The sequence below is a fragment of the Sceloporus occidentalis genome, unplaced genomic scaffold, assembly GCF_023333645.1.
Source record: "Sceloporus occidentalis isolate IW3139 unplaced genomic scaffold, rSceOcc1.0.p SCAF_12, whole genome shotgun sequence".
Classification (NCBI taxonomy): domain Eukaryota; kingdom Metazoa; phylum Chordata; class Lepidosauria; order Squamata; family Phrynosomatidae; genus Sceloporus; species Sceloporus occidentalis.
Window position 1 is genome coordinate 23,673,929 of NW_028316992.1, and position 11,918 is coordinate 23,685,846.

At 40.4% G+C, this 11,918-nt stretch overlaps 1 long non-coding RNA gene across 2 annotated transcripts; it reads right to left on the reverse strand.

The window, feature by feature from the left end:
* Nucleotides 1-74: 74 nt before the first annotated feature.
* LOC149305387 (uncharacterized) lies at nucleotides 75-10,626 on the reverse strand. 2 transcript variants are annotated; one of them, XR_016271784.1, is made up of 4 exons: nucleotides 10,512-10,626; nucleotides 2,962-3,001; nucleotides 694-958; nucleotides 75-552 (listed from the first exon to the last, which is right to left on the reverse strand). It is a non-coding gene; the product is annotated as an uncharacterized LOC149305387 (long non-coding RNA). The 2 variants fall into 2 exon arrangements; XR_016271783.1 differs by having other exon boundaries at nucleotides 10,508-10,626.
* Nucleotides 10,627-11,918: the final 1,292 nt, after the last annotated feature.

The window sequence follows — 11,918 nt, forward strand, 5'->3', positions numbered from 1 at the left end:
TATTATTGTGCAGTGATACATTTGAGTTTATTCTGGTGTTTAGAAAAAAATAGCATGGCATATGTCTTTCCATCTGTAATATAACAAATTTTACTCCTGTGAAATTTAAGTGCTTTTGATAATACATTGAAAGTCTCATAAAAGACTTTGCTAAACTAGATATCTAAACTATATGGATACTTAATGTAATTAGTGCCTAATGGAAAATGGATACCAAATCTTTCAGAGAGGTAACCATGTTAATCTGTTTCAAGATTCCAATGTAAAAATGAGAACAAATTGTTCAATGAAAACCTATATTGGACAATCATGATATTTTTATTTAATCATGTCTTGCTGGAATTACTAAAAAATGAACTTAATAGATCACATGGCATGTTTAATGGTGCATATGAGTAAGAGGTGGATAACGAGGAGCATGTGACAGAGATACAGAAGGACTTCGTGATAGTCCTAATAGCACCCTAAAGTGCTAGAAAGCTGGGCTGCTTGTGAAAGCAGAAAAGGATGTCTTCAGTCTAAATCTGAGGTGCTGCTGGAGCTGGAACCATGCTGAAAAGAAAAAAAAATGGATATTGAGAATGCTAGCATTTCCTCTTGTTTCTTGATTTCTGTTATACTCCCTCCTTCCCATTATTTAGCTTTTGCCTTTCAACCCATACTCTGAATTCATCTCCTCCGTTTCATTTTTACCTCTTTCTTTGATATCACTTGCAATGGCCATGATGATGATGTCCATGGTGGTGATGTCCATGGTGGTGATGTCCAAAGTGGGGAAGCACATGGTGGTGATGCCCATGGTGATGATGCCCATGAGGAGGTGGCCCACATGGCCCAGGGAATCCAGTGGGTGGAGGATAATGGCCAGGGTAGCCTGGATTTGGACATGGCTGCATGCCTGGCCCAGGATAGGGTCCAGGGTAAGGTCCAGGAGGGCAAGGCTGTTGAGATGACATTCCTGTCAGGAAGCAAAATGAATAGATTGAAATCCAAAGTTTAATTTAGGTATTCACTTCCTCTAATGGCAGTCAGGAAAACTTAATCTGGTGTACTATATTAAATTCCAAAAACTTAGGGTTATAACTCCAACCCAAACCACCCACTGACAATTAGTTAGTTAGTATTGAAACTTTACAAAGTAATAGATTTTTCTACAAAGTAACTAAATAGTTCTAATTAGTTGCTATGAACAAACCAGTGTTCACAGCAGCTTGGCATTATCTCCACAACTATGGAATATTTCATGTAAAGAAATCTCATCCCTTGTCATTGCCGCCACAACATTCACAACAGAGGAAATTTAGATATACAGTCTGCCCTCCCTATATGCAGGGATCCATTCTGGACTCCCCCACGTATGGGAAAAAGAGCGTATGCTGAAGCCCCATAGGAAATAATTAGGTGTGTGCATGCGGTGGTGCGCAGGGTGCATGGTGCGGTTATGCACCTCATTACTTCTAATGGAGCTTGCCTTCTGCGTAAGCTCAAAGCCACAGAAGGCAAGCCCGCCTATGAGGAGGGCTGACTGTATTTCTTGTATTATTTAATGAGGCCACATACCTGTAAATATGGAAAATATGAAACCTAGAAGCCATTATTAGAAGTAGTAGAAGCATCCCACATTAAGCTACAGTTAAAAAAATTAATTAGTTATGCCAAAAACACTGCAAAAGAAAAAAGAAAAAAAATCAGCAAAATAGTTAATTATTTGTTAGTAATTACTGCAAGTCCTGCTCTTACATGCTTTTGACCTTTCTTTCTCTGTGTGCATGTATATGTGGGCACATGAGGGTGGAGGTATTTTTCTAAGGATGATGGGCCTTCTAGTTACCCCAGTTGCCATGCCTGTCATCAACTGGGAACTAAATTAATAACTGAGTGAAGAATCTCCCTTCAGCAGTCCTTTCTCTTACTGAATGGTATATCCTTTCCGAATAAACAGCAGCAATCCTTCCCTGGAAAACTGATTTCACATCATAGATTCACTAGCAGGTCTCTTGCAGAAGACACTGCGAACATTCAGAGAAGAAGAACATGCATACAAAGCAAATCGGTGTGTGTAGTGGTGTCACACACACCCTGATGAGGCCTGCACCTTCTGCATCCCAGTAGTGACATCCTGGGTGTTGAAGGCTCTGCCTCAGAGGAAGGAACTGGCAAAACTATCTATGTGTATTCCTTGCATAGGAAAATCCTATCAGATTAATTGGGTCACCATAAGTCACCAGGCAGGATACACAGACACATTTACAAGAGATAGCCTATCCAAATGGAAGGGTGAAAAGATCAACTTTCCACTACATGAAGGACCAGGAAGAAAACCCAGCACTTCCTTCCAAGTGTTAGTCCTGAGTAGAATAGACCCATTGAATCAAATAAATTTATATATGAGTTGACTCAGAATCTTACAATTGATTCAGTGGGTTTACTTTACATGGGACAAACCAACAATACTTCAGATGTTATTTCTTGTCCTCTTTGTATGCAATGCTTAGCAACACTGAGCTCCACAACCAGAGTTCCTGACTGCTGTTGAAGGTCAGGAACTCACAATTCACTGAGTTCTACCACAGCCATTTTGTTCAGATCAACAACAACAAACTACACAAAATTACACACATTGCAATAATGGCCAATGGGGTTATTTGGCCAGATTTCAATGGGGACCTTAGACTGAGGGAGCAAAGATTGGAGAATGGAGAAACAAGGAAAACAGAAACATTTTGCTTTCTGAAAGTAGGAGCAACCAGCACTGTAAGTCATGTTCCTTGTGATGTTGCTCAGATACAGTTTTATAAAGGCCACTGTCTCAGACAATGCATTGAAAAGCAGCACACTGGAGGGTGGGAAAATTGATCATTTCAGCCTGTTCCAGGAACCTGTGGAATGTACTTTCTGCTGAAGCAAGAGCCCACTTGAGAAGAACCTTTGCAGTTTGCTCCATCATAAAGCAAAATTTACCTGGGTTACAGTTCCACATATCCAAAGAGAAGGTCTCCTTCTGCAAGAGAGTAATACAAGTTAGTTAGAAGAGTCATGTTTCTCCCCTTCCTTTCCATGAAGCTCTTTTTCTAAACAAGGTTTGCCAACATATTTCTGGCAGGGCATCTGTGCCTTTCATGGCTCCCTGGGATGAAAGTGTTCTGTAAAATCACATAGTTTGACACTGCTGTCGTTATTCTTGTCAAACATTTGTACACACACTGGACGCACGTGCCAGTGACTCTGCATGCTTTTGAGAGACAGGAAGAAATTTATTCAGATGGTGCTTCAATTACTTTAATTAGGGTTCTCCAGGACAGAATATAGAGAAACAGAATGGTTCCCAATTGACAAAGGGGTAGGGCAAGGTTGCATACTGTCACCCTATTTAATCAACCTGTATGCTGAAAGTATTGTTAGAGTCTGAGGCAGGAGGAATAAAGATCAGTAGAAGGAAAATAACAATCTAAGATATGCAGACAATACAATACTACTAGCAGAAACAAAAACCTGAAACAATTAATGAAGAAGGTCAAGGAGGAAAGCGCCAAGGTAGGCTTAATGCTGAACATTAAAGAAACAAAAATAACAACCATGGAAAACTACAAGAATTCATCCTAGACAATGAGAAAATTGAAATATTCAAAGAGTTTCCATATCTTGGATCAAATATAGACCAAAACAGAAAGTGCACTTAAGAAATCAGAAGGAAACTAGGAATGGGAACAGAGCTATGAAAGAACTGGAAAAGATTCTAAAGTGCAATGATAAAACTCTGAAAACTGATGTCAGGGTAGTCCAAGCCATTGTATTCCCCACCATAATGTGTGGATGTGAGAGCTGGACAGTGATGTGGATGTGAGAGGCTGACAGAAGGAAAATCGGTTCATTTGAGATGCGGTGCTGGAGAAGAGTGTTGAAGATACCATGGATGGCCAAGAAAACAAACAGATGGGTCCTAGCCTGAATTCTCCCTGGAAGACAGGATGACTAAATTGAGATGGAGATACTATGCCCACATCATGAGAAGCATGACTCGTTAGAAAAGACAATCATGCTGGGGAAAGGTGAGGGCAGTAGACCACACACCAAATGGTTAGACTCCACCAGGAAGGCCACAGGCCTGAGCCCACAGGACTTGAACAGGGGAATTGAGGACAGGGAATCTTGGAGATATCTCATCCACAGGGTCACTATGAACTGAAGTCAACTCAAGGACAGTTAACAACATCTACAACAAAGGACATTGATCAGCCCTGTCCTAGGTAGAGTTAAAATAATTTCTAACAACATAATGTCAAGGTGACAACCATCTATAAATAAGGTCTGTGTTATTAAGGGCTTCCTAAGTTGCCTAAGCACCCTGTCTGATCTTGGAAGCTAAGCTGGTTCAGCTCTGATTAGTACTTTGGATGGGAAACCATCAATTAATAACAGATGCTGTAGGCTCTATTTCAGACGAAGGAATTGGTAGAACCAATTGAGTATTCCTTGCCTAAGAAAATCCTATGAAATTCATGGGGTCACCATAAGTCATCAGGCAACTTGAAGACACACACACACACACACACACACACACACACATCCCTCAAATGGTGGCTCCAGGATATAAAATCGTATAAATATCCACTCATATGTAACTCATAGGAAATGGGCATAGCTAGAATGGAGAAATTTGGCTCATGGGACTGGGAGGGGATAGCCCATCAGGTTCTCCCTCAGACTCCTATGCATCTCCCCCATGCAAGTAAGATTTCTTACTTTCCAATCAGAGATTTTCAGTGGGGAAAATAACTGGTCAGAGGTGAGAGATATTCCCTGCTTCCCTCCCCCCCACCCAATTTTACATTTAGGAGGCTCCTTTGGTGCTAATGAGTTTTAAAAATCATTGCAGAACAAGCTTTGTGGTTCATCTTTTCCTCCACGCATGTTGTGACCTGCACACATATACCATGTTACAGCTCATTTTTTAAAAGGCTACAAAGCTAACTGCCATTTTCAGCAGCTTGCAAACAACATTGTTTTGTGTGTGGAGCATATCGCGTGCACATTTAACCCCACTGCACCCTAACGGGATGCAGCCACAATGCGGGATGCAGACAGGAATTATTGCACATAATTTGTCGGCCAATTCCATCAGCCAAGTGCAGACCGGCTGCAGCCTGGCTCCCAGGCACATTTCGGTGGCTGCTTTTCAAAGCCGGGAGCTTTCCAACTTGGAAAAGCAGCTGCCAAAGTGCGCCTGGGACCCAGGATGCAGCCGGACTGTATTCGGCTGGCGGAAATGGTGGCAAATTATGTGCGATAATTCCCAGCTGCATCCCACATCCTGGCTGCATCCTGTTAGGGTGCAGAAGGGTTAAATGTGTGTGCAATAAGCTCCTATGTGTGGGTGTGGGATTCATGTAAGAAATTGGGGCCCTGCTCATTGCTGGTAGGTGCCCCCCCTCCAATATCTTTCCATGCACAAATTTAAGCCTTGTGCAAAATGGATTCCCCTCACCTAGGCCAGGTGGTTGCTGTCTTACAGGACAATCATAGAATACTTTAGTCAGAAGTAAGACCCACCAAAGTGAGGTGGATATAGGATTGCAGACACAATTTTCTTTGTATTAAGGACAGCTCTGGAAATCATACTGTCTTTGTAAAGTTGGCTTGACTTTGAAATAGTACAGTAGCCTTCCCATTTATCTGTGGGGGATATGTTCCAAGACCCCAAATGGATACCTGAAACCATGGATAATACTGAATCCTATACTTGTAATGTTTTTGGACTGCGATTGATCTTGTGTAACTGAAACAGTGGTGGATAAGGGCGGACTACATTATATTTTCAGACCATGGCTGACTTTGAGTAACTAAAACCACGGAAAGACAAACTGTAGATAAGGGTGGACCACTGCATTCAGTATTTGTATTTGGCTTTCAAAGGTTCAAAGCAGTTTTATATTGATTATTTGTAATGCTAACAAGAACTTGATTACCTAACATAGATTTGCAGATATTGGAGTTAGCAATGTAGAGAGTGCTTTGCGTCTTAGAAGAGGTGACATATGAACCACAAGTTTCCTGATTTGTAGCTGAATGTTTTAGCTGCTTCACTAGATAAGCATAGGCGCAGTACAGACCGCCCCAAAGGGGTGGCCTGCCGGCAGCCTAATTCCCTCCAAGGGAAAGCCGCAGCTGTCAAACTGCATGGTTTCTCTCCGGAGTAAAAAGAACCCAGAAGAACCAGGTTCTTTTTGTGCTGTAGGGCAAATGTCACAAGTGCGCCAATGGTGCACTTGTAATGTAAGTGATGCATGGTGCTGTATGGATGCTGCGCAGCACTTACATCACAATGGCGGTGCCCGTGTACACGGGACTCCGCCATTGTTACACCGCCACTCCATACTAGGGTTAGGGACCGTGTGGTTACTACATGGTCCCTATCCCTAGTATCAGCGGGAGTACACTGCATTTGGGCGGTCTGTACTGTGCCATAGTGTGCCATAGTGTGCCATGTAAAAGCGAACATGGTGGCAGTATATGAACACCCCCAGAGTGCCCAGGACAACTGTTAACTATGCATCAGATTCCAAGAAATCATTTACTGTAAAAACCTCCAAAGATGAACCCCACTTCAGTTAAATGCTAGCCCCCCCAAAAAATTATATGACTTCTTAAACTACCAGTCTGGCTTCAGCCTATTTTGCTCTGCTCTTCTATGAGCTAAAGAGTATCAACTGTCAAAATCATGGGGATGAGGGCACTGTGAGCATATCATCCGGTTATTTTGAACCATTATCAAGACAGTAAAGTAACAAAAGTTGGTCACCTAACACTTGTAACAATGTGCTAGCGAGAAGGGAAATGGTAAATACAGTGTGGCCACACCACTCACAGGCTTGCCATATGTGGTTTGAGCTTCCACAGACAGCAAGCCCCAGCTTTTTCAATGAGTCCACGTGCATGCGGTGGTGCGAGCGGGAGCACACGCCCATGGAAAAGAATGGGACTTAAGGTTCTACGTTTTTTCTATCTGTGGGGGGGGGGGGCAGAACGGATCCCCTCAGATAGCAAGGGTGTACTGTATCTTCATAGACAAACAGAATCTGGTGCCATTTCTACTACCCATCCAGAGCACATACAAAAAGAGGCATCCTACTATCTTTTGTGGGAATTAGCCATGCAAACAAGTCCCCATTGTTATAGTTGTTTAAATCCTAAAGTTTGGTTGGAAGGCACTGCAGTTGGTGTTAATCTGGCTATTTGGCCATAGAGACGTCAACTGACTGAGCTGCAAAGGTCCAAAGCTGCAGTTATGAGAGTCCCATGTGTAAAGATATGACTATTGAACTAGAGTAAGTCTATGTCTTTTGTTAACTTGCTGAGAATTAAAGAATCACCTGGATCATCAAGCCATTACTCTTATGACATCCTAGTTCACACGGTACACTGCTTGCGTACATGATTTGTTTACTCAGGGAGTAGGACTGGGCAAAAATCAACAGCCAACGTTCAGATATGAAACAGCTGTCAGAATCATTTCTAGGGCAGAGTTAAGGTAAATTTAGTTGTGTTTTTTATGGGTATCATTCTTATTTAAGCTCAGAAAAGTTTGTTTCATTCATCAAGAAGCCCCCAGCCACAGCTCTTTCCCTTTTTGTATTCAAGAATAACTGTCAGCTAGGTTGTATCCAAGACCAACTGCAAAACCCTGAAGTGAAAAATTCCCACAAATACACTTTTTATTAAAGTAACTGTGGTTCCTTAACTGGCAAGAATATGTTTCCATATAATATAGGTGCCATACTTGCTCCAAATGTGGCTGAACAGTGCTGTATCTGGCTCAGCTTCCATTCATTAGGAATGTGGTAGATTTATACTTTACTCATTCACTATGAACAGAGATAGAAATGTTAGTGGGAAATAATTGTCCTCTTAATCTTAATAAACCAAAAAATCTGATTCAATTATGTTTGTGTTGAAGGAAGCTCATTTTTAACAACTGAGTTAATTTTAAATTGACATTTGCATTTTTGTTTTTAGAAGAAAGAAAAATCCCATGCATGATTTTACTCTTCACCTCTTTCTTGCTTTGAGCTTTGGACAGAGGGAAATAGCTTGGTGAACTTTCAAAATAATTATTTCTCATCTATCCCACCAAAAACCTTTCTCTTTTGCTAACCAAAAAATAAGACATTGTTTTGCAAAAATCCAGGAGCATTAACCAGCTGAATAATGTTGTTGGTTGTTGTTGGTTTTCAAACTGCCTCTCACTTAAATATTTACTGATTTTCATCAAAAATTAAAATGTTGCAGAACTATTTATACTGGCATTCCAATTTAAGGCTGTCCTTTCACTTAAAAAAAAAACAAATTCAGTTAAGTTGCTTTTCGATTGCCAAATATTCAGTTTAATTAACAACTTGTTTGATTTTAATTAGTTCTTACTTCTGACTGTTAAATATGGTCTCAATAACCTTATTTTTTAAAAAAGGGTTATTGAAGAGCTAGCCAAAGGTTCAAGAAGAACACCCCATTTATAAATGGAGTATATCTCTTTCCTAAAGAATAGTGTCCCATCCAAGTACCATCCAGGACTGATTGCGATTAGCTTCCAAGATCAAACAAGATCTGGTGCCTTTACACATACTTGTGGTATGGAAAAGTGAGGATGAATGAAGATTTTAAAAACCACGTTGTCAGAAGAGCGCTATTAAGAGTGTGGAATAAATATAAAAATAGCTTTATTGTAAAAGTACCTGGTTGGGTACCCCCACAAGAGTCTTCTTATATAAGAGAGTTAGGCAGGGTAAATAATTGTTTGTGATATCATGATTTAATAAGAGGGGAGTAGGGAGAATGGAAAATTAAGAATTGCAACAATTAGAGGAAGAAGGGCATACAATGTAGTGGTTAACCTATTTCACATTAAGAGAAAGTTTCAAGGAGAACAAGATTAGTCTAGGTTTTGAAAAGGGGGAAACAGTGTTTGAAAATTTGATAGATGCAGAAGATACTTATTTAAATGCAAAAAATTACAAATTAGCATTAAGGTTTGAAACAAAGGAGGAGCAAATTAAAGTATGTATGGTAAAATGTGCAAGAAATGTTGGAGATAATATTTACTTTGATCAATGGAGATGGTATGGCTGAAAGGTTTGAAATGTACTTGTTGTAATAGTCTGAAAGAGAATTGCTTTAAAATAATGTATACCTCATCTTGGATAAATTTGAAAAAATATATACAAATACACTCGGCCCTCGGGTTACGAAATTAATCCGTTCCGCCGTCATTTTCGTAACCCGGAAGGCTTCGTAAGCCGAAAAAGCCATAGGCGCTAATGGGGAAAAGCCGCGATTTGGTGCGAAATAGCGCCGAAAAGCACCAAAAGGTTATTCGTAACCCGGAATAACCTTCGTAACCCGGAAATATTTTTTATTATTTTTTTTTTCGTAACCCGGAAATTTCGTATCCCGGCGCATTCGTATCCCGAGGTAAGAGTGTACAAATAGTAAATGTTAGGGATGTAAAACAGCTATTGTGTTTTTTGTCATCAGTGATGGGAGTGCAAAAGGGTAAAACAATTAGCAAATAATAGAGAGAAGCATAACCAAAATTTGGAAGTCGGAAATAGAACCCAGACCAGAATTGTTTCATATTGTGGGTTATAGTAAGAAGACAAAAAGAGAGCATAGCACACTAATTTGCTATATGACTCCAGCAGCGAAAATTCTGTATGCTAAATACTGGATACATAAAGACATTCCAGATATCTAAGAATGGATAGAAAAATTATGGGAGATGGCTGCGTCAGGCAAGTTCATTAATTTGTTAAAAGGGTATTCAACACAAAAGTATTTGCAAACATGGCAACGTTTATAAATTATGTTTAAAAAAGAACTGGAGATAATATGATTGTAGGTTTTGATGATTTGACAGGAACACTTTTCTATGAGGAGGAAGTTTGGTTAAACAATTACTATTATTGTTAAATATATTATAGGTAAATATAAAAAAGTTGATTTGTAAAAGATGAATTAGCTATAGAAGTATAACTAGGTATTAGAGATCACAGAGTTGAGAGGGAAGTGGGGGGACAGGGAGCAGAAATGGGCGGGGGGTGAGATTTTTATGTCTGTGTTAATGTGTTGAGAGTTATGTGGGGTTTTATTATTTGTACTATCTCTCGTTTCTTTGTATTTTGTTAGTTTATTTGTATTTTTGTGTAAATTAGTCTGTTAGTAAAGTTTTTTTAGAGGTTATTTTTAAAGAGCTGGTGCCTTTATGCTATTTAGGCATGGTTTCAAAAGGAACAGCCTATATATATAAATGGTGTATATCTGCTTCCAATAGAAATACATAACCAGCTCTCCAGCTGATCAGAAAGTTTACGTTTTCCTGTGTGGTCCATCAACTACAAGGGTACTGACTGTTAATCCTTTTAGTCCTGACATAATTTTGCTTCCTACCTCTTGCCAGCAAAAGGTTGAAAGCTTACTATTTCTTTAAAATTAATAAATAAAAGCTAAAACTTACATACAGTAGCAAAAGCAAGTGCTTCACAGCAGCACGTCGTCCTTCTTTCTTCCTGGATCACAAAGCAAAATCTCTGCACTTATATAAGCACACCTGTAATAATGTCAGACTTTCCTGCCACTCAGAAAGCCAGCAGGAGCTGTTGCTGTGGAATGACTAACCAACCAGTAATAAAAGGCACTTTTTGTTGACTTTTACACCCTTTCCTCGTATTGTTTCCATGCCCAAGCACCTGACCAAGTGGGTAACTGGGTAAATAGGGACAATGCAGAACTATCTGAATCATGTTATTCCCCCCAAAAAAACCTACACAATCCAGGAGGGCTACTCTGACCCTCTGTGTTGGAAGGGAATTTGAAGGAATCCCACTATATCACTGGACTATTGTGTAGCCACCTTTTCTATGTTCTGCTTGGGTGTGGTTCTGAAGCTCCTTCTCCTGGACAAAGGTCACATTCGAACTCCATGCCCCAATTCTTGATGAAAATCCTTTCTAGGGTACAAACATCTACATTTACATCTAGGCTGCATGTAAAATATGATGGGGAATGAGATCAGTAAAAATTGCCCCCATGCTTTGTAACCATGCTATGTGCTTAGTTTAGGGGAAATTATTAGCTCAATAAAGGCTGGGTTACTCAGCCCAAGATCTTCTCTATGTTTACAAAGGCAATAAGATCCGCAGAGGCAAACTCTCAATGGATTGTATTTTTTTTTATTTAAGGGGGAAACTATTTATTTATTTATTTATTTATTTAGGTATTTATATCCCACCCTTCAGCCCTAATGGCTCTCAGGGCGGCTTACAATTATTATTTTTAATCAGACAGTTCCCTGCCCTCAGGCTTACAATCTAAAAGACACGAAACAAAAGGAGAAGGGAATGGTGGAGGGAAAGGAGACGAGGTCCAGTGGTTCTTCTCTCCCTCTGAGGCCTGGACCAAGGCAGATGGATTGGAGGGAGGGCTCTTCCTTCTTCCAGGCTAGTCCTGATGGAGCTGGACCTGCCTGGTGAACTCCCTCTCAGGCCGGCGGATGGCAGTTATGGAGGGCGGAGTATATGAATATGCACACTCACAAGTACATAAGAACTGAGAAACAAAGGATTCACATGGAATAGAATTAGGCCTTCTAATGGAGATACTGCACCTGAGGAAAAAGCTGCTCCTCTTGAAGAAGTTTGGTGGGATGGCAAAAGGGAACTCAATTGCTCCCGGACTTGGGGATTTGGCAAGTGAAAGAATAGCCTAGTGGAGTACAAACCGGCAGCATTTCTGCCTGCAAACCAAGCTAATCCAACAAACAAGGAAAGCTTGTAGTTTAAATAGAGATTTTGTGCCCTGGGGCAACATTCAGAGGCTCTGCAGCTGAATGATCCAAATATTTGATATGGATATATGGGACTTTGAAG